Source organism: Diorhabda sublineata, chromosome Y (assembly GCF_026230105.1).
Source record: "Diorhabda sublineata isolate icDioSubl1.1 chromosome Y, icDioSubl1.1, whole genome shotgun sequence".
Classification (NCBI taxonomy): Eukaryota; Metazoa; Arthropoda; class Insecta; order Coleoptera; family Chrysomelidae; genus Diorhabda; species Diorhabda sublineata.
This window is the reverse complement of record NC_079486.1, coordinates 6,317,127-6,339,721: the sequence shown is the minus strand read 5'-3', so window position 1 is coordinate 6,339,721 and position 22,595 is coordinate 6,317,127.

Below are 22,595 nucleotides of genomic sequence, written 5' to 3'. Positions count from 1 at the left end.
ACATTATTAACAGAAGTTCATTTAAAATTAGAAATTTCTCTATATTGAAAAATTGTTTCTGATTTGGTATGATAGTTTTCGTTTCGATTGATGATCTTCACGCAGATGTTTTTGCAATCCATTTACTTAACTTAACCCACTTTATCTGTCTTGATTAAACTTTTCAATGATTATATAACTAACTCCTAATTTCAATGTACAAACAAAAATAATTATTGAAAAATGTGAAGTTTTTTTGGTTTTCTAGAAAATCCCAGTGTGACAGATTTTGTATGGAAACTTTAAAACTTTTCAGGTGAAAGCATCCAAAGCCACTAACATGGATTTTTAAATATTGTTATAGAATTGTTGATGTCATTGAATGAGAATATAGTGATAAGCTCTAAGGAAAATTTGTCAGGTTTTGATTTACAAACGCTTTTGAAAACAGAGCTGCATTACTCAAAATAAACAACTTGATATTAATGAAGATTCAAGAGTCGAAAAAGTGAGAAAATTAGTTAATTCAAGTCGAAATTCAGAATCAAATAACAAGACTGAAGAGGAATCACAAAGTGAATGTAGTGGAAAAGCCAGTCCTTCATCAAGTGGATTTTATGATAACTTTGCGAATGAAGAGGTAAGATGAAAATACATATTTTAAATATAGTAATGTCTTAATTTGTCTGTAGGAAAATGTTGCATCTGGTGATCTGATAGATCTGATAGAAAATGGAGATATAAAGTTTTGGATAGGTTTAGAAGAGGAAGAATATACTTTTGAGGACATCATTAAAACAGTTACTGAAATTTTAAAAAATAAGGATACAGAAAAAAATTAAAGAGTAGCAGAATAAATAATAAATGAAATGAGTAATTCTAGAACTACCGAGAATATTGACAATACTCCATCCAGTACAACAACCAATAATTTCTTAGAACTTTTGATATATTATTGCAGCTAAATGTTCTTGAATTTAGGTCTCTTCTGTCTTAAAATTATTTTTTTTTTTTGATAATTTAAAAAAAAGTTAAAATTTGACGTTTCGACTTTTCTTTAAGCCTTAATTAAAAAATGCTACTGACAATTTGCTTATTTTATATTGATTTATAGATGAAATCAACTTAGAACTTTCTAATAAGAAAAATTAATTTTTCCTTATTAGATTCCGTTTCAAGAATTAGTATAAGTCATAAAGGACATAATACATTATCCAAATATTTCACTTAATTAGAATCTAGAACACCAAAAAACAAAAGAAGTAATATATATATATATATATATATATATATATATATATATATATATATATATATATATATATATATATATATATATATATATATAGATCCAGCGGTCAAATTGGCATCGGTACTTTTACGGTATAGCCAGGAATCCTTCAATATACAACAATGTATATTTGCAAAATATATTCAACGGACAGGTTAGCAGCTTGATAATTTGGGAACGTTGAAATAGATATATTTGAGTTTATTAAATAACTTTCATTCTGCAGATTTGATGGTCGTATATGAATGTTATACTTGTAACGGAGGAAGTGGCATCTTAAAAAATATATTTAGAATCAACGTATTGGTTGATGTATGGTGATTTAAATGCATTTTGCTTTGATGGTCTTAATTTACATATATCCATTTCTATGAGTTGTTTGAGCATAATTTGATTATTATTTATTCTAACTAACTAAAATTAACCATTTTAGTTTAAAATTGTGATCATATTCAGAGATCCGTATTGAAGCTTATAAGCAAAAGGTGCCAATTCAAATCTAATTTTTTACTGACTATTCGAAGCAACATTCAAAATCTCCGAACATTTAAGAGCTGATTAAAAAACTAAAAAACTGGACATTATTTCAGAGTCACCAATATGGTAGATCACAGAAACTCTTCTGTTGTCGATGTCTCAGAATAAACGTTAGTTTTATTTTGGTGCTGTTTTTTGGAAATTTCTCTATTCCATTTTTGTGATCTATGATAAGCAACCTGCATCCAGAATTGCTTATTTTTATTTTTTTATTTTATAAAAATATTGAATAGCTGAACAAATTTTTTGGCTGATTTTGATAATACTAAGAAAAAAATAACTATTAAAGAGTCTCCTCGGGCTATTAAAAGCGGGCTAAACACAGACAGACGAAAAAGGACCCAAACAAACAATATTGATGATAGTTATCCAACTGCAAATCTTCGTTATGCTTAAAAAATCGTAGGAAGAAGAATTTTCATTGGTTTATTGATCTTAAAGATGAAAGAAGAATCCGTGATGCTAATACAAAGATGGGTAGTTCTTTAATAATGATATGCGAGACCACATCCAGATTGAGTGATTTCAAAAGAGATGGGAATGCCATACAGCATGCTTGGGATAAAATGGATAAAATGGATTAAATCCCTTGAAGAATTCCTTTGTTTTATTCTTTTATTTCAGCACTTTATCTAATTTTCATTATTCAAAGAGATGAGAAACGATTTTATGATTTTTGGTATTCAACAGTTAACAAATATATTCTCTTGTACCATAAAATTTTGTTTCAGCTTTTAAAATCTGATTAAATAAATATTCTTAACTCTATCAATATCTTCAACTTTTGAACAGCTGTTCATTTTCAATTTTTTTGAATGTATTTGAATACAAATTCAGCCTGTTTTGAAATTGATTACAATTGTTCAATAACGTCTTATTTGAAAGTTGAATTTTTCACATTAGACATTTTGTATCTTAGATTTCAATTTGTTGCAATTTGCCATCGTAACAAGAAATATTTTTTCATATTCCATATACGGTATTCCACTAGTTCCTCGTGAAAGACGTATGCAGGTCACCACCTTCTGTACTTTGAAACACACAACCCAAATATTCTGTCGTAGATAAAGGTTTTTAGGCCTACTCCAACTTAAAGATTTGATAAAACTCGAACCTCGTTTTGAAAAGTATATACATGTACAGAAGAACAACAAACTCGCTACAACAGTTTCACATTTTTGAGTCATCCTGTATTTCATTCTGCCAAATTTGAATAATATGGCTCATCTTTTGGATTGAATTGGCCCATAACTTATACCGAAACCTAAAAACTCTGAACTGTATAGTTTTTGTACTATTTAAATGTTGTTTATGAAACTTCCACCTATGAACCATTTGATTAGGGCCCTTAATGATACTTGCTGTGTCTAGCTGATTTTCATAATATGCTGATATAAATGCATCAAGCTATTCGACGCCATTTAAAGAAGAAAAATGGAGTTTCACATTCGAAAAAGGATAACTCCTTCTTTGAAATTGATAAGCCTTAAGAAGTAGCGGTAAACGACTTGAAACTCTATCCATTTGCCGATTTTTCAATAAAATGGGGTCCTATTACGATTCCACTTCGAATGCTCCCATCTACGTTTACAGACCACCTAGTCTGACTGCGAAATGAAAATTTGTTGTAGAACAAATAATGTAAATTTGTGACTGTTCGCATATCTACTTTCATGAATTGTCCACTCGTTACCGAGTAACACAGCTGCTATTTTTTGCAAGAAGTTCTCTCCTCAGAATAATTTTATCGTTTCTTTGTAATTGCAATAAGCTGTAACTGATTCTTTGGGACTCTCATATTGGTATCTTCACTATTTGCTAGTACAACATGAAATGTAACTTTCTCTGTATAGTATTGAGTTCCTATTTTAACAAACATTAGTCTCATATACCTACCTCTTATAATGTTACTGATGTACTTTTCTCTTTTTTCACATACTTTTATCCTAGCATTATTGTGGAAAGATAATTTTGAAGTATGTATTCCAAAAAATAAATGGCGTTGAAATTTTTACGGAAAACTGGTCATATGTTTTGAAATACCCGGTGTAAACCATTATCAAGCTCATATAGTTAGAATTGGGAAATAAAGCAGAATTTAATATTGACTGATTACGAACTGATGATAAATTTGGCATAAACTGAACCTAGGATCGAAAAACCAGTAAACAATATCTCATTGACATTTGTTTCTTCTACTTTTATTGATACTCTTACAAATTATTCTGATCATTTTTGTTTGCTCTGTCAAAGGTTAGTAATTTATGCTTGTAGTTTTATAATGCTGCTCTTCAACTCAGGTTTTTTGCTTTTAACGTCTGACCCAACCATTCTGTATAATAAATATGGTGACAGTTCTTTATTATCAATTAGTCATTTATGAAAAATTACTCAGATCTAAAAACCTTAATAAAACTTCTAATAACTTTTCGCGCCCCGTGTATCCACTACTCACTGTATTTATATTTACATACTTATACATTTAACGGGATGGACGACTTCTCTAGAGTATCTCTACGTTAATAATAATTGGCGCCCTTTTTTCGATAAGCTTCGTAAAGGGTTGGCATGGCGTCGTAACATCATTCACGGAGACAAGCAGAAAATCTTTTCGTAGTTTTTAATAGTGTTGCAAGCAGTCAAAATGTCAAGACGTAAACGAAACGAACTAATTATGAGCCTAGCATTAGCTCAGGAGAAAGACGGTATGTGTACTCAAAGATATCAAATAACTATGACTTTTACAATAATAGATAGATTTCTTCGGACATTTTTCTATCTAGTTAATTATGGATATGAATTTGGGATTTTATTTTGTGTATATGTTGGATATGTCTATTAGATTCTATTTAATATATATTTAATAAGAACACAGAGAATGCCTGTAAAATATATTGTTTTGTGCAAATTTTCGTGCGATATTTGCTGAACATGTTAAAGTTACAACCTGTTAAATTAAGCGTAAGGGCATGAAAACAGTTTCCAGCTAATTGGTGGTGACATCTTGTGAATACAATACATACGTCATTATATTGTACAAAATAAAAAAAAATATTATTTTATTATGAAAAACATTTCAAAATTTCCTCAGAGGTGTCATGTAGATGTCAGGGAGTTTTTGGTGGTGACACGTCAATGTATTCCGAAAAAATATTTTCGGAATAACGCTCTGGCCGTTCCTCGAAGTGGAAAACAACTACACTACTTTCCTGGCTAATACCACACGAACATTGAATTACATCCACAAAGAAGAGCGACCGACCGTCGAGACAGACATCTCAATGTTTCGCAATTGCAAGGAGAGAGGTTTATAAACCGACACATTCGTGCGGAATTTTATCCAAGCAAAGGGTAACATCGTAATTTTTAGTCTGGTTTAGGGGTACCAGACGAAAGAGTATTATGCCATCCTGATGAGATCATAACAAGGTCGAAACTAGTCGGTGGCTATACCTCTCTCCTTGCAATTGCGAAACATTGAGATGTCTGTATCGATTGTCGGTCGATCGGCATCACGCTCTTCGTTGTGGATGTAATTCAATGTTCGGCATGGTATTAGCCAGGAAAGTGCAAAATGACAGACAAATCTAAATGATTAACGAGTAATGTCGAACTAATAATACATTGTTTTTAAATCTCACGGTATTTCAACACTTGTAATCTCCTTTTCAATAAATAAGTTCAGAAATGCATTTTCAATATAAAAACGATTCCTTCTTTTCCATTGATAACTAAACTATCATCTGCTGATCTTTACAATTACGACTTGAGAAAGCAATTTTACAGATTGATATGTTCGTTGATGACTTCGTATTGTGGGTTCCATATCTAAAGTGTCTTCTAATCTAATTCCTGTTTCTTATGTATGTATGTAGTACTTCTAGTTCTGTATAAGGTTTAGTGGATGATTTGTGTCGAGTAGATGTTTAGCAGAATGAGATTTTTCTGGTTGTTTCAGTCTGTACGATCTTAAGTGTTTACTCCACCCCGTCTCATATCAAAATTTCGTATGGTTTGGCCGTTTCACTATAAACCTCCGTCCCGTTAGTCGTAATCCACCCTATATATGTTATGGTTTTCTCAGTAGTAACGTCTCGATGTATTTCGAGATAACTCCAAATTTTCATTACATAGTTTCAAGTTACTATGACACCATGTCAGAAACCTAATAATCGAAAGAGATATCTCTCAGTGTTTGTTGACATTCCTTAGCATACTTAAATTACCTGATGTCGAGGTTATCTTTTCAAAAAACATCACAAATTCATATTATTGTTGTAATAAGAAATGAGAGCAGAATTCATAATTAATATAAAACAAAAAGTATTACTTAAAAGCAATAATTTTAATCAAAAAATGAAGTTATCAGACATCCTTCAAACTGTTTTGATAGATATAAGGATTGCCATATACTGGTCTTTATTGTATTGATGATTCACTCATTATTCAAAGCGATTCATATTGAATCATGGAGAGTTTGATGATATGATATTGAGAATTCACTTTTACCTAACTGAACCTAATCATTGTTTTGTTGATTTATTGAGTATCTAATTATTACATTTTATGTCATAGATAATGTAACACTAACGATAATTATACACGCTCACGGCCACCTGGTCAGGTTACGTTAGCTTCGGTTTGCAAAATAGAATCTTTTCAATTTTTCACATTGACTTGTTCAAAAATGGATAATCAACATTTTTGTTCATTTTATTACTTGAAGAAAAAAGATATTAACAATTATTCGTCAATAAGCGTTTACATGAACATCCGAAACCATTATTTTCTGATATTCTCATGTCTTCTATAAACACTTTTTTAGAGATTTTTAGAGATTTTTATTGGAATTAGATGATTTTTAGATTTTTTTACAGACGAAAATTATCGACATATTACTTATAACGTTTTGATACGTTGCCTCAGTTGATGAAAAAACAGAATATTATCAAGAGCAACATTGGTGCGACGGAAAATTTGATTTATACTAGTAACTGATATGATTACAACGATAATATTTCATTTTAAGATGAACCGTTGAATTGGCAACGTTATGCGGATGCCTGAGTGCAAATAATATAGATATACAGAAGCCAGAGTGTCCGCTAAATGGTCAATATATACACGGATGCCAATCTGACCGTTCATTTAATCCTACATATACAAATAAGCGATACCAGAGCCATACAACAGAAACTCTGTGAACTTTAATTTAAAATCCATTCAAATATGGTGTAAATTGCACTCCGGCTCATTTTTACCTTATGTGATAGCTGATGAAATTCCAAGTCGAATCAATCGCCTTGTGCTAATTGTGACGCTGTCTACATAGGGCAAACATCTCAGTATTTAGAAAATAGACTAAGAGGTCTTCAATACGATAAAAAAATAGAACTGCATTAACGAACCATGAAATATCATAAAAAACATAATTCAATTATAAATATTCAAAAATTCTTAGAACGGAATCTACCACAGGAAAAAGAGAATTTTTAGAAATGGTTCACATTCATAAGAACGAAAAAGCTATAATTGATAAAAAAGATCTAAATAATTTAAGTAAAATTTATAGGTTTATTTTGTAAATTCTAATAAATTTAATTGATCCAAATGGTAGGTTAGAAAAACTTTTACTGCCAACTCTACATTTACCTGGTAAGTAGTTATATTTACTGTGACAATAAACCTAGTGAAAAGTTATACAGAGGAAAAGAATTGCTATTTTTGTTTGTAGCTTACGAAAAAGGTGAAAATGATATTTTTTGGGTACAGGAGCAACAACCATCTTCATTTTCTACTCCAAAAAGCTAATAGGTAGGTATGAATTTTAATATATTATTTCCACAAAAATCTGAATGTTAATTCTTCTAGTCATGTAATCAGGATGCTATATTGTTTGAATCATTGTTCATTTTGGGTATAGGCATGACTCAACCATTTATGGCAGTTATAAGCAGGTAGAAATGAATTGATGTGTTTAACATCTGGGGAACAGGCTTCATGTTTTTATTTCATATTAATAACCAAAAGGATTATTCAATAATAATTTAGGTGAAAGATAAATGTCAATATTTTCTATAATGTAGTTGTCCAATTGTTTAATTTTGCTTACTGATTTCCTTTTTCTATTGAGAATAATTGAGACATTTTTTAGAATCAATTGCGAGGACTAGTTCCTCTATCAGCACCTTTACTGGTAACAGCCCAATAGAGGGAACAAAAAACCTCTTAAAGTGTATACAAGGAAGCGATTATTTCAAGTACTTGTTGAAAAACCTTGTAAGTATGAATTCAAAATGGCTATATTTTTATATATAATTGCGATAGTTGTAGACACAACTATTGACACTGTTCATATAATAAATTTAAATTGAACCTGAAGTTATGAATTTATATAATTTGTAGGTAGCTCCTCGAGTATCCTGTATGAACCATCAATATCGACTAATATGGAAACAGATAAACTTGAAGGAAATCAACCAAGGGAACTTAATAAAAGAGGCAGCCCCTGTCTCAGGAACATTAATATTTTGCGACGCAAAGTCAGTTGGTGGAAATTGACTGCTAAGAAAGCGCAAAAATATCGTCCAAAAACAATAATAAAATACTTAGAAAGTAATCTGGAACATTGAAAATGGCTTAAAAATATAAATATAACCACGAGTATATAATCTTAGAATAGACAGTTTAAGTTTTTATGTATCTGTTATCATTTTAGGTTATAACAATAAAAAGGGTAATAATTAATTTTAATAAAATACAGCCAAGTTTTATTATAATAATACTGAAAACAACAGGTTATGGACCCAGGAATTATCTCTGTATAAATGATTAACTCGGATTACGAAAATAAAAACGAAAATTCATTACAACAAATAATAGCAATGTAAACATAGAAAGTGGCAACTTAATGTTCTGCAACCTATGCCAAAAAAATCATGATGAAAAAATGTTTTTTCAGATATATTCAACAGCAAAAATATTGTCGAACAAAATACAAATAATAACTACAATGAGAGGCGATGAGAACACATTTAAAAAACTAGAAAATGAAAGTATGATAAAATCTGCAAAACGTGACAGTATCATAAGCGTAAAAGATATTCCAAATATATGTTTTCATGAAGGCAAGTAAGAAAACAACCCACACCAAAGCCACCACATGGATACAGCAACCTGGGACAATAAAAGGTATTTTCTAACATTTTCTATTCTCATTTTCACGTGATATTTTTACTGGAACACAATAACGTAGTGTCAGACTGTCAGACAGAACAATATAATAGATGAAAATGATTGAAGCTAAATTTGAGTCAAAAGTAAGTAGACCCCAGACATAACACGCATACTATCAGGCGACAGTCCAATACTTTTTGTCCATTTTATTTCGTTTTCTGTAATTAAATCATAGAGATTATTAAAATATCTTCTCCTCTTGCTTTTGATGAGAAAGTCTTGCAAGAGAGCAGTTCTTCTTCTATGCTTTTATTAGATTCAAACCTAACAAAGGCTAATAGATTAGCCTCGCCAGCAACATCAGTACTTTCATCTAGTTGAAGTGAAAAATACTCACTTTGTTTTAAAACTGTAGCCACTGAAAGTTTTACTGCATCTGACATTTCATCTATTCTTTATCTTACAGTTGTATTAGAAAGAGGAATTTGACCGATATTTTGTTTCCTTTGAGTAAATCTCCAACTAGTCTGATAACAATAACTTTTGTCATTTTTATTTTTATTATAATTTAATGATGAATTATGTTTGTTTCGCCACTTGTCTTTGAATAAGAACTTACCATTTGATCACTTTAATCGTTTTGTACAAATTCAATACTATATCTGCCAATAGTACTAAACATTTTTATTTTAATTGTGGTGAGGTAATACCATATCTAACGAAACACGCTCACACACTTTTGTTTTATTATTTCAGCTCCTCAACAACCAGTTGAAAGTATATTGTTATCAAATCTCTCGAATCATTCTAATGAAAGCGAACGGAAAGGGATCAGTACTCTTTTCAAAAAAGTCCTAAACATCAAGATGTAGGCTTACAGCTGTCCTATTGAAGGTATTTGATATTAAATATATGTATAATGAATTTTGAAGAGACAGTATTTCTAATTGTTTTCGCACATTTGTTCTTAGCTTTTCGACTCGGTGGCTACTTTTACTGTTTTTAGATCCATAGGTAGATAGAGAAATTGTAGATAAGTATAATTATGAATATCCTTTTTTTTTGTTACTCCTTTTATTTCTTTTAGTACTCATCTTATTTTTCCTTCGATGTATTCTTTATAGATTATCTTCTTATGCAGAACATCAATATTTATTATTTTCATAACTAAAGTGGAGTTTATCACTTCACTCCATCATAATCCTTCTTATCTCATTTTTACTTTGCAGATTTGCTCTCTTAGATTCAGGAAGTCAAAGTTCCTTCTGTACAACCGAGTTAGCACATGCATTGAAGTTACCGTGTACATCCGTTTCGATTCTGGTAGTAGATATAAATGCAACAAACTCTACGAATGTCTCTAAAATTAAAATTAAATAAAAATAAATTCATACCGAATTTGAAGCAAAATTTCCATTTTTAGTCCTAGATTAAATTACAACAGTTTAATATAGATTTTTCAAACATTAAAATTCCTAATAATTCATTGCTAGCTGATATTAATTTTGATACATCAGCTAATATTGACATTTTGATTGGTTGCAATATATTTTACGATCATTTCAGGAAATTTTACAGTTCCTTCGAATTCTACATTTTGTAACCTTTCTAAAATAGACGTTCAGGAACAATTAGGGCCCTTTTGGAAAATTGAGGAGGTTTCTAATACGAAGCAATCAGTTTACTCGGTAGAAGAAAGTAGTTGTGAAGAGCTTTCCGTAAAAAACTTTTATATAAAAGGTGATGGCCGATTTGTTATTAAATTATCTTTAAAAAAAACCTATTTTGGGTGAAACTAGAGATATAGCTCTAAAACGGATGAAGTCTGCAGAAAAAAGGTTGCAGAATAATAGTTACTTGAATACGAAATATTCTAAATTTATTGAAGATTATTGCAAGTTAGGGCATATGTCTTTGGCAAACGAAATTTTAAAATCAGAAGCTAAATTCATTTTATCTCACCACTGTGTACTAAAATCTAGTTCTTTGACTATAAAGTTACGCGTAGTTTTTGATGGATTTTTGATGGATTGATTAATAACATCAGTCTAAACGACATTTTGATGGTAGGTCCAATCATACAACCCGATATATTCAATACATTGTTAAGATTTAGAAAGCACCAAATTACTTTTACGGCAGATATAGAGAAGATGTACCAACAGATAAAGTTACAACCCTCGGATAGACAATTTCAACATATATTGTGGAGAGAAGATAAGTCCAAATTGGTTCAAGAATATGAACTTGATACTGTAACTTACGGCTTAGATCCTAGTTCATTCAAAGTTTGAATGATCTTTATCTTGCAATTCCATAAGGTAGGTACTCCAAAGCTACTAAAGGTCCACATGTGAATACATCCAAACGCTCCTATTATATCAAAAAATATATATATAGGTAAATATTTAAAAAAAAGTGTTGTTGGGGATTGTTTTATCAAATTTCCAAAAATATTACCCAAATGATAGAATTACTGCAAAAATCTTCAAAGCCGGTTGGATGCGGTTCTCTTGGTGCTACTTCAATAATCTAATTCTTTTTTTTGTAACTGGAAATTCACAGACCTTTCAATACAAACTTCCAGGCCCAGTTCAGACCAAGCTACCATTGTTATATTGGTGAATATGTTAGGTTAGGTTTAGAGTATTCCAGTATTGGTGTAGTGCCTATACTTGTTATTAAAAAATATATTCAAATACTTGCCAAACTCTTAAAAGCATTTAGCTTGTTTAAATCATATTCATCAACATAAAACATTGTGGTGTGTACGTGAGCATTTTCAAATACACAAGTACGTATAGGTATATTAAGTTCAAAACTCTGACATAAATAAGATGATGATTATGATGGCAAAATCAGATGAAAGAATACAACATGCAATATCAAATTACTTTGTTAAGGTGTAGGAAATGTGAAAAATAATTGTACATACCTACTATAAAAATCAAAATTTAAAAAATATGTACCTTTTCAGTCAAAAGTTACTTCATAACTTTAACTATATTCACTTAATCTTCACGTATAAAACTTAAACATAAGTTTTTCCAACTAGATACCAATTCCGTTCCTATCATTAATCATAATAATTTCCGAAGTTCCTTTGTTTGAAACTTTGGTTTACTTTGACCTTGGACGAATAAAAAAGATGAACCCATCTGGCATGTTTGAATATAATTGAAGCCAACTTATAGTAAACCTCAATGTTGTCAAATTTTACAATTTATTTGTTTATTATCTGGATGCATGTTACGTTTCAAAAATATTTATTTATACATCGTAATATTATTAAAAAACAATAAGAATCTGGCTTTAGTTCTCACTAAATTTGGTTAATGGACAATATTTCCCACAATTGATCTAAACAAAGATCAAGAAAATAATTTTGGCGAGAATGTTTATGAAAAAAATATAAGCTAGGCAACGTTGCTATGAATCTATATTCGTTTATACTTTTGTTATATCTAGTATAGAATGTTTGAAGAAATAATATCAAATACAAGTTTTATTTGAATATAAATTTACTATAGACATGTACCAACAAATCTTCGATACGACGTTTCGTGCCTTCACGAGGCAAACATATAGGTTTTTAATGAGGATATGCTTATTTATTATAATTATTAGTCAATTTAAGCAATATAGCACACTTTTATCTCAAATAACTAACATCACTAATGATTATTCTTAAATACGTTTCTGTCGTGGATACTCGTTTTGATTTTTTCAAAAAATGTACTGAGAGCTTTTCTTTAAACATTACCTGGTGTTTTCGATATAAAAAAGAACTTTCTTAACCAACCAATGTAATGTCTCTCCATAATATAATCACCATTTTTCATTTTTGTCCTCGTATCTATTAAGGGTAAGAATATAATAATGCCATATACCATCTTACGAAAGTTGAATACTTTCGATAAAAATGAATTCTAGTTTCAATTTTATTATATATATTGCAAAAAACACATTTGACTGGAAATAATTTTATTTGCTAGTAAGTATCCGCTTTTATGACCATACATACTTGGTTCAGATAAGTAGACCTTTGGCCTTCTTTTATTAATTATACAATTAAACAAACAGATGGTTTTGTACGCATTTATGGTCTCATTGTAAAATATAATTTCTGAAAGTTGAAGGTAGCAACAAACTCCTCAAGTACATTTTTCCAGTCGCACATTATGAATGAATTTATCATCCCAACAAATATTGATGTTAGTTATTTATTTCACGATTTACCTATCCATAACTTCCCACAGTGATAACAGAAACAGCCTATTTAAAACTATAGAACAAACTAATTATTTTTAAAAATGTTACGTATAAAAAATCCTGGAGAAGAACAATTTATATTTTCAACTGTAGTAGTTGTTGTCTTTTTTGTAACGTTATAACTATATTAAATATGACGCCTTGTATATATTTTTAATGGTATATATTTTTTGTATTGCACTTTAATAGGTTATAATTTCAAAAATATATGACTCATGCTTGATTTACCTACAACAGATTTGTGAATAAAATCATTTTGTTTAATTAGTACCAGTAGTAATATAAATATAATTAACTCAACAATGAACTTAGTTTTAACATTTCTATATTATTTTGTGGTCAATCCAAAAAGTATTAATAGATAATACAATAAATAATATTTTCGATTATTATAACTATTGGCTCTGCGATGTAAAACCAAGACCGGTCCTGGGTTAGTTGGCACACTTACTACACAATGATAAAACTGACAATACGATTATAAGTAGGTATTTTAGTAGTAGTTGATATTTTTTTCTTTATTAGAAAGAGTCTTTTTATTTATTGGTATTATCCAAATTTTTGCATTGAATCGTAACTTTCAATACAAAGCCAATGAATATAATTATATTAAAAACAGATTATTTAAATATCTTTATTTCTGGTTTTGTTACAATTCTTTTGAATGGTCTTTTTTGTTTGATTTTAAAAACCCTTATTAAAGGTAAGTATGAGAGTGTTTTTACCGTTGTTGTGAGCATACCAAGAAATTTCAATGATGTGTAGTTGTTTTTGAGAATGATACAAAGGTACAATGATATAATATAGAATTAGGGAAATTGCAAATAAGGGTACTACTAATCGTTATTCCATTTATTCCCGTTATTGAAATGAAATAAATTCAAGTTTTTGAACATAATAAAATACCATAACCATTACAATAAATATGTATGTTAACTTTGATGTTCCTTATTTCAGGTAAGGCTGTTTTGGCAATCCTAGGCCAGAAATCACTAAGAAATAAACAAACATTTTAGAGAAAATATTAGTCAATTTAAAATATTGCCTACTACTGCTGTACCATTCCGCTACAAATATGATAAAGGTTCAGAAAGTGAATCGGTTAGGGAAAATTTGGACGAACTTAATAATCCAATTGAATGTTTCCTCACATCCACAAACATATTCAAATTGTGATTTTATTGCCCCGATTCATTCCATAAACATTGACATGACAGATAGTTCTATCAGTAAACATGAAGATGAAGAGTGGTTGAAAGAGTTACATAGTCTTCCATTTTGTTCTATGGGACTTGGAGCTAGGAAGCAGTCATTGCAAGAAGAAAATGAACGGTTGAGAAAGGAACTAACCAATGCTAGGAAAAAAGTCATTCAAATTAGGCAATAAAATACCTGTGGCAACTGGTATTAGACAAGGGGATAGCCCAAGCCCAATTCTGTTCAATATCGTAATGGACGAAAACATCAAAGAAGTGAAGCAAGCCGGGAGAGGATACCGAATGGGAGACAAAGAGATAAAAATAATATGCTATGCTGATGACGCAGTAATCATCTCGGAAGACGAAGATAACCTACAGAAGCTCCTATATAAATTCCAAAAAATAGCGAACACGTACAACCTGCAAATATCCACAAAAAAAACAAAATCTCTCACAATATCTAAAGAACTGAGAAGATGTAAACTAGCGATCTACGATCAGAACGTAGAACAAGTGATGTCCTTCAAATATCTAGGGGCAAACATAACAAGCGATAGAAATCTAAAGAAAGAAGTAAAAGCACAAACAACGAAGGCAGTATTAATATCAGGATACCTTAGAGATTTGGCGAAATAAATACATGAGCACAAAATGTAAAATTAGAATATATAAAACTTGCGTAAGGCTGGTCATGACATATGCAATAAAAACTAGAGCGGAGAACACAACCACTAAACGGCTCCTAAGAACAACAGAAATGCGAACTCTGAGATCAATAACAGGATATACGTTACTCGATCGGAAGAGAAATGAATAAATAAGGAACATGTGCGATATTCAGGATGTAGGAAGATGGGCAAGGAGCCGCAGAAGAGAATGGAGAGACCATGTTGACAGAATGCCAAATGAACGGTTAGCAAAAATTGCAAAGGAAAAGAAACCAGACAAAACTCGACCTCCTAGACGATCACCTATAAGGTGGTATGGAAGCTGATCGTCAGCATGTCAACTACTCCTGGCAAACCCTTGATGAAAATACAGGACCTAGTCCTAACGTAAGAAGAAGAAGAAGACGTAAGATGAAATCCCCATGGTTACTATCTGAAAAGAAAACTGGCCTGTCATTATTTTATAAAGGACCTAAGATATACAGATATTTGCGACAAAAAGGGTTCATTTTACCAGCAATATCAACAGTGAAATCATGGGTTGCCAATTTCCATTGCAAATCTGGATTCAATAAAAAAATTTTTATGCACCTTACTTTAAAGGCGGTTACGATGCTGCCTTACGAGAAGAAATGTATTCTGATGTTGAAATGTCTATTAAGAGGAATCTTGAGTACGATATGAAAACAGATTCAGTTGAGGGTTTCGAAAATCTGGGCGAGTCTGGAAGAAAGCCTTTCCCTGCCAATGAAGCTCTAGTTCTCATGATCAGAGGAATTCAAGCAGCTGGAAAATTCCTATTGCCTACTTTGTATCGAATGGTGGGGTGTCATATGCTTCTTTATGGTGGATAATTACCAAGGCATTGGAAAAAACTTAGTTGGACAAAACTAGACACTATAGGCATAGTACGTGGTTTATCAACTACCAATCAGAAACTCATAAAGCATTTGGTGGTTAACAAAAGCCAACCTTATTTTTTTCATAATGAGAAAAACTTTTTACCATCAGATGACAATGAAGCATTCGCTTCATTAAATGTTGAAGAAGAAGAATTTCACCATGATATTACTTAATAGCTTCGACAAAGATATAGGGAAAATTTCAGATAATAAAATAATATTAAATTTGAAAAAGAAAATTGTTGGAAAAATAGAAAAAAATAGAAAAAATTCTTCCCGAGTGGTATGCAACAAATGCAATCTGTTGTATCAATATATTTTCAATTTATTATTGCGAACTCAGATTTCCAAATATTGTAATACTTTTTCAAGTTCATTAAAAACTAAACAGACCCTTTTTTTACAAACCAATACACAATCTTTTTTATGTCAACGTTTGGGTAGCGTTGATCCGGCTACCGTTATGAAGAATAGTGTTTTATAAAATTGTTGGTCCCAAGTTGACATTAATGAAAAAATTCTAAAACTAGAACATCAATAATACTATAAATTATTGATGTTCTATAACCTTCATGCTAAAAAAATATCATCTAGGTATCTTTAGAATTATAAGCAACAAATAGATTTAGTAAGTTCCGAATATCGACGACGGTATGTTTTCAAGAAAGGACATATTGCACAATTGAAGAATTCTACAATGTCATTAATTGAATTATTAGTACGATAGTGTAATATGATACATTTAGTATATTTAATCTCGTTATGTTTAAAATATTAGTATAGTTAGAAATTTTTACAAGTTATTGTTTTTGATTTTATCAAACATATTAATACCGTTCGAAAGCGGAACAAAATCAAAAATATTTTTCCCAGGAAGAAAGGGGAAAATGGATAAATCACATAAATCAACTCAAAGAAAAAACATACAAAATAGCCAGGACTTATTTCTTCGCCTCTTCAAAATATCATCAAAATATGAATGTTTCAAAAATACATTCATGACAGAGGTTGTGAAATCGCAAATTCATATTATTTCAGTTACCAAAGGGAAGTATATATAATTTATATACTTTTTTGCAAGGATCCTTCTTTCTATTTAATTTAAGTGATTAACAGAATAATGAAAAATGATTTGTTTCATTTGCTAGTGCTACACGAATTCATTACAAATTTTTTTTTATACATTTAAATTGGTGACCAATAATTAGTACAGATATTAAGTTTATTTTCGGTTCGAGATGAATATATGCTATAACATTATTAGAGACATGATATTTCAATATACGCCCCATCTATCTATTGTAAAGATTCCTATCGAATAGGTAATTTGTGTCACTTTCGTAATAAAAAGTAAATTTGGCAACAATGTAATGTCGGTTCGAATTTCGAAGATAAAGAAAACAACTATACTATTCTTTATAAAATACTATAACCAACATGCGAAATGTATTCAACTTGTATGTATGTATTCTCACAGTCTTGTTGGAAACCACTTTTTTGTTTAAGCACCCATTTACTTTCTATGACCCTTTTTGTCCACGAGCCACGACACTTCTGACCTTGTATTATTTTCTTTAAACACTTTCAGCTCTTCATCCGCTGCTTCTTGCCACTTTGATGAGTTTTCACTTGACATTGCATCTTCATATGTAATTTCCAGTTCTGTTTCAGTATAAAAACTCACATCATAGTCTCTCATCCTGGCTGCTTGTCTAATTTCTCTTCTTCTTATTCTTATTTTCTTGTATGACGATAGATTATTTTTCATTTCCGGAATGAAAACCACATCTCTATATATACCAACTTCATTTGTGTCAGAAAAATATATGCGATAACCCTATACCTACTGTATCGCTATAGCCTACAAAGATTCCCAAGAAACTTTTGGCATCTAGTTTCGTTCTTTTCTCTTTGTGAATGTGTACAGAACATTTTGCACCAAATTCTCTGTAAAATTTGATATCAAAGTTTCTTTTGAACAAAAGTTTATGTGGGGTATCTTTTATGTTCGAATTGCATCCAACTCTATTGAGAACAAAAAATGCTGCATTTAAGGCTCCTGCCAAAAGATTTTTATCTAAGTTTTTACTGTGCAACATTGTTCTCATGTCTCTTTCCGTACGTCCATTCTTTTCTGGATTGTAAGGACATGTAGTCTCGTGTATCTTACTATCTAACAAGCATTTTAGATTTTTGTTGACAAATTCTAGGCCCTTGCCTGTTCGAAGTCTTTTTATATGACATCCTGTCTGATTTTTGGTCATTTCAATAAATTTCTTAAAATTATCGATAACTTCTGATTTTTGTTTTAAGTAAAATACAAATCTATAGCATGAAAACTCATCTTTAATTGTTAGAAAATACCTTATTTGTCCGAGTGATGCCTCTTTGTTTTCTTGCATATATTACACACATGTTCCTGAAAAAACAAGAAACTTTGCAGGAAATCTCAGCAGTTCTGATTTCGATACACTGAAGAAGGCGAAGAAAAAATATGAATATTCTAAAAAATAGAGTGGCTCTTCAAAGAAAAGAGATTGAGCGACTCCATCAACCTGATCGAAGTCGAAAGTAAATTCTTCTATTTCTTTGAGTAACAATTTGGTGTTTGATGAACTTTGTTTGAGAGCAAAGTAACTTCCCTCTAGTCTCAAATAAAAGTTAATCTTCCCAAATTTATACAGCCAAACTTTTATTTATAGGCTTCCATTCCAGGCAGCACTAATGAAATTTTGGAAAGAATGCTGAAAGCAAGAAGTGAAGAAAATATTCTCCAGAGTTAAGGACGTTTGCTGTAACCTTAAGTTTCTATTCACCAAGAACATATAATTTTACTAGTAATACATACATACATACATACAATCATTACAGTACATTGTTACCATTCCAAAATGGTATTAAAGTGCGGATGGTTCACCAAGCTAGAGCAAAGAAGCTTTATGTGCTCTAAAACCAAAATCCAAAAATTTTGTGACAGTGAAATTGTAAGTAATTTGATTTGGGATGAAATTTGCATTAAGAAGACGGATTGAATGAAGAGGAAAAGAAGACGGATTGAATGAAGAGGGAAAAAATTTACAGGATATGTGGACATTGGGACAAACGTGAATACTGACGAATTACCCGAAGGAAGGGACCTGTTGGGTACTTCTTTTTGCAAGGACTTTGTGGTAGCGAAAAAGCTGATTTTATAAAGAAGTGCCATGAATTTATGCGTGAAAGCTGGGTAAAAGTTTCGTCAATGATTTTTGATGGTGCCATGGCCAATTGGCAAAGGTTTAAATCTTTTTTTTGGTGAATAATATAAAGTTAAAATCATTACTCGGATGTTGAAATATTATAAGGAAAGCAGTAGTCAAAAACAAGATGAAAGTGATGTGAAGAAAAGCCATGACGAGGAAAATGATGTTGGAAGCAAAAAACAAGAAACAGAAAAGTCAGTAATGACAAAAACCATATTTCAAATTATCAGCAATGTACTTACGGTTCGGTTTTGCCTTCTTAGGGACTTCTCTTAAAAATTCTAGCCTAATAAAAATAAGTTTTGCATTGATATGTTTATTATTATAAATTATTAATAAATTTTTGTCTCCACATTTGTTTTTGGATAAGAATAAGAACTTTCAAGGTACTTACCATTTAACCAATCTAATCACTTTGTACAAATTAAACAATATATGTGCAAATCGAACTAAACGAGTAATGGAGAAATGTTCTGAAAAGTTTTGGTTGTATGTGACTTGGTTGAGATATTATAGATTATTTCATTTTCAAATAATCAGCAATGTACTTATTCGGTTCGGTTTTGCCATCTTTTAAAAATTCTAGCCTAATAAAAATAAGTTTTGCATTGAGATGTTTATTATTATCTATCCTACTTGCCTGGGGTCGTTCGTAATTGTTTTAAAAATTATCGATGGAGGTGAGATAGCGCAAGTATATAACTATAAATATCTAGGCCATGAAGTGAGGATAGCAAGAGATAACCAAACGTGTGAGATAAAGCGTCGAATACAGTTAGGATGGATAGCTTTTGGCAAGTTGAGTAGTACCTTGAAATCAGACTTACCAATAAGCCTAAAGAGAAAAGTATATGAGCAGTGTGTTATACCTGTGATGTCCTATGGGGCAGAGACGCTTACCCTCACGAGACAAACTGCAGGAAAGATGAGAGTGGCGCAACGGACAATGGAAAGGGCAATGTTGGGAATTACGAGAAGGGATAGAATTACAAATGATAACATAAGAAGAAGAACAAACGTTAAGGACATTATTGAAATTATAGCCCAAAAGAAATGGAAATGGGCAGGCCATGTAGCCCGAATGACGGATAATAGATGGACGAAAAGAATATTGTAGTGAAGGCCAAGAATGGATAAGAGAAGTAGAGGCAGGCCGCCAACAAGTTGGAGTGACGATGTAAAGAAAATTGCAGGAAATTGGATACATACAGCTCAAGATAGAGATAGATGGTTTAAACTAGAGGAGGCCTATATCCAGCAGTGGATGGAAGATGGCTGATAGATGATGATGATGTTTATTATTATAAATTATTAATGAATTTTTTGTCTCATCACTTGTTTTTAAATAAGAAGTTTCAAGGCACTTAACATTTAACCAATCTAATCACTTTGTACAAATTAAACATTATATGTGCAAATCGAACTAAACAAGTAATGGAGAAATGTCCTGAAAAGTTTTGATTGTATGTGACTTGGTTGAGATATTATAGATTATAATGGAGACTATCTAAAACGTTCAAATAAGATGTGAGAATGCTTATGGTTTCAAACGTAAATGAAAATGATTTTTTTTAACTTGATTTATACAATCATAAATAATTTCGAATTATATAAGTATGAAGAATTAGAAAATAGAGCCGAAGATACCTCCAATATTGATCTCTAAACCGAATGGATACAATTATGGAATGAACGTTTCATTGAATTGCATAGTGACAAATTGAAAAGAGTTAAATGAGCATTAAGAAAACGAATGGCAATACCAATACTGACAATTCCAGATCAGATAATACTTCGAATGGCTAATGAAGATGATGATAGAAAACAAAAGGGGAAAAGTGTTGATTATTTCATAAAGTACGCGAGGACAATTTTTGTGCTGCATTTACTACTACCTGCTGCTACCACCACACTCACTATTATACTGTCTGACGCCGGTTTCGATGTTCTCTAGTTTCTATGTGATTTGTACATAACAAAAAATATTACTGCGTATACTTTGATATCAGGTGGTTATTTGTTTGAATTAGATACAAAAAACTACAGGAAGAGGTGATTTATAAGATATTAACTGTTTTTTGTATTTGTAATAACTGCAAATGATCAAAGGATTATTTCTTAAAGGAAAGACTATCATTACTCTGACTGAATTAGAACAACTTTCAAATTCAGTTTTAAGTTCAATAATTACTCATCTTGTACTGGATACTGTGCACAATTTGAAATTATTATTATTATAATTATTTTCTAGTTTATGCTCTTTGAAAAATAGCAAATGAATTTTCTCCAATTTTTTCGATAATAATATAATGGGATTCGCATAGAACTGCTTTTGTTACTTGCCATTTTTCTTAATTAAATAGTATCTAATAATGAAAAATCACATTGTTAACAGAAGTTAATTTGAAATTAGAATTTTCTCTTTATAGAAAAATTGTTTCTGATTTGGTATAATAGGTTCGTTTCTATTAATGATCTTCGCACAGATAATTTTGTAATCCATTTACTTAACAAACTTTTCTATCTTGATTAAACTTTTCAATGAATATGTAACTAACTCCTAATTTTAATGTACGGACAAAAATAATTATTGAAAAATGTGAAGTTATTTTGGTTTTCTAGAAAATCCCAGTATGACAGATTTTGTATAGAAATTTTAAAACTTTTCAGTTCAATCGGATGAAAACATCCAAAGCGACCAACATGGATTTTTAAATATAATTATAGAATTATTGATGCCATTGAATTTGAAGAAAATCTGTCAGGTTTTGATTTACAAACACTTTTTAAAATTTTTTTAAGATTTATACATTATAGAAATGCATAACTCAATAAATAACTTGATATTAATGAATATGCAAGAGCCAGGAAGTGTAGAAAAAGAGAGAATATGTGTATTGAAGCCAGTCCTTTATCAAGTGGATTTGAGGATAACTTTGCGAATGAAGAGGTAAGATGAAAATACCAATTTTAAATATAGTAATGTCTTAATTTGTCTGTAGGAAAATGTTGCATCTGGCAATCTGATAGAAAAAACCAATCGCAATCAAGCAGAATCAGAAAATAGAGATATAAAGTTTTGGATAGGTTTAGAAGAGGAAGAATATACTTTTGAGGACATCATTAAAACAGTTACTGAAATTTTAAAATATAAGGATGCAGAAAAAAATAAATTAATAAATAAATATATTAATGCAGCTGAATGTTCTTGAATTTAGGTCTCTTCTGTCTTAAAATTAGTTTTTTTTGTTAATTTAAAAAAAGGTTCGACGTTGTGACTTTTCTTTGAGCCTTTATCAAAATATGCTACTGAGAATTTGCTTATATAT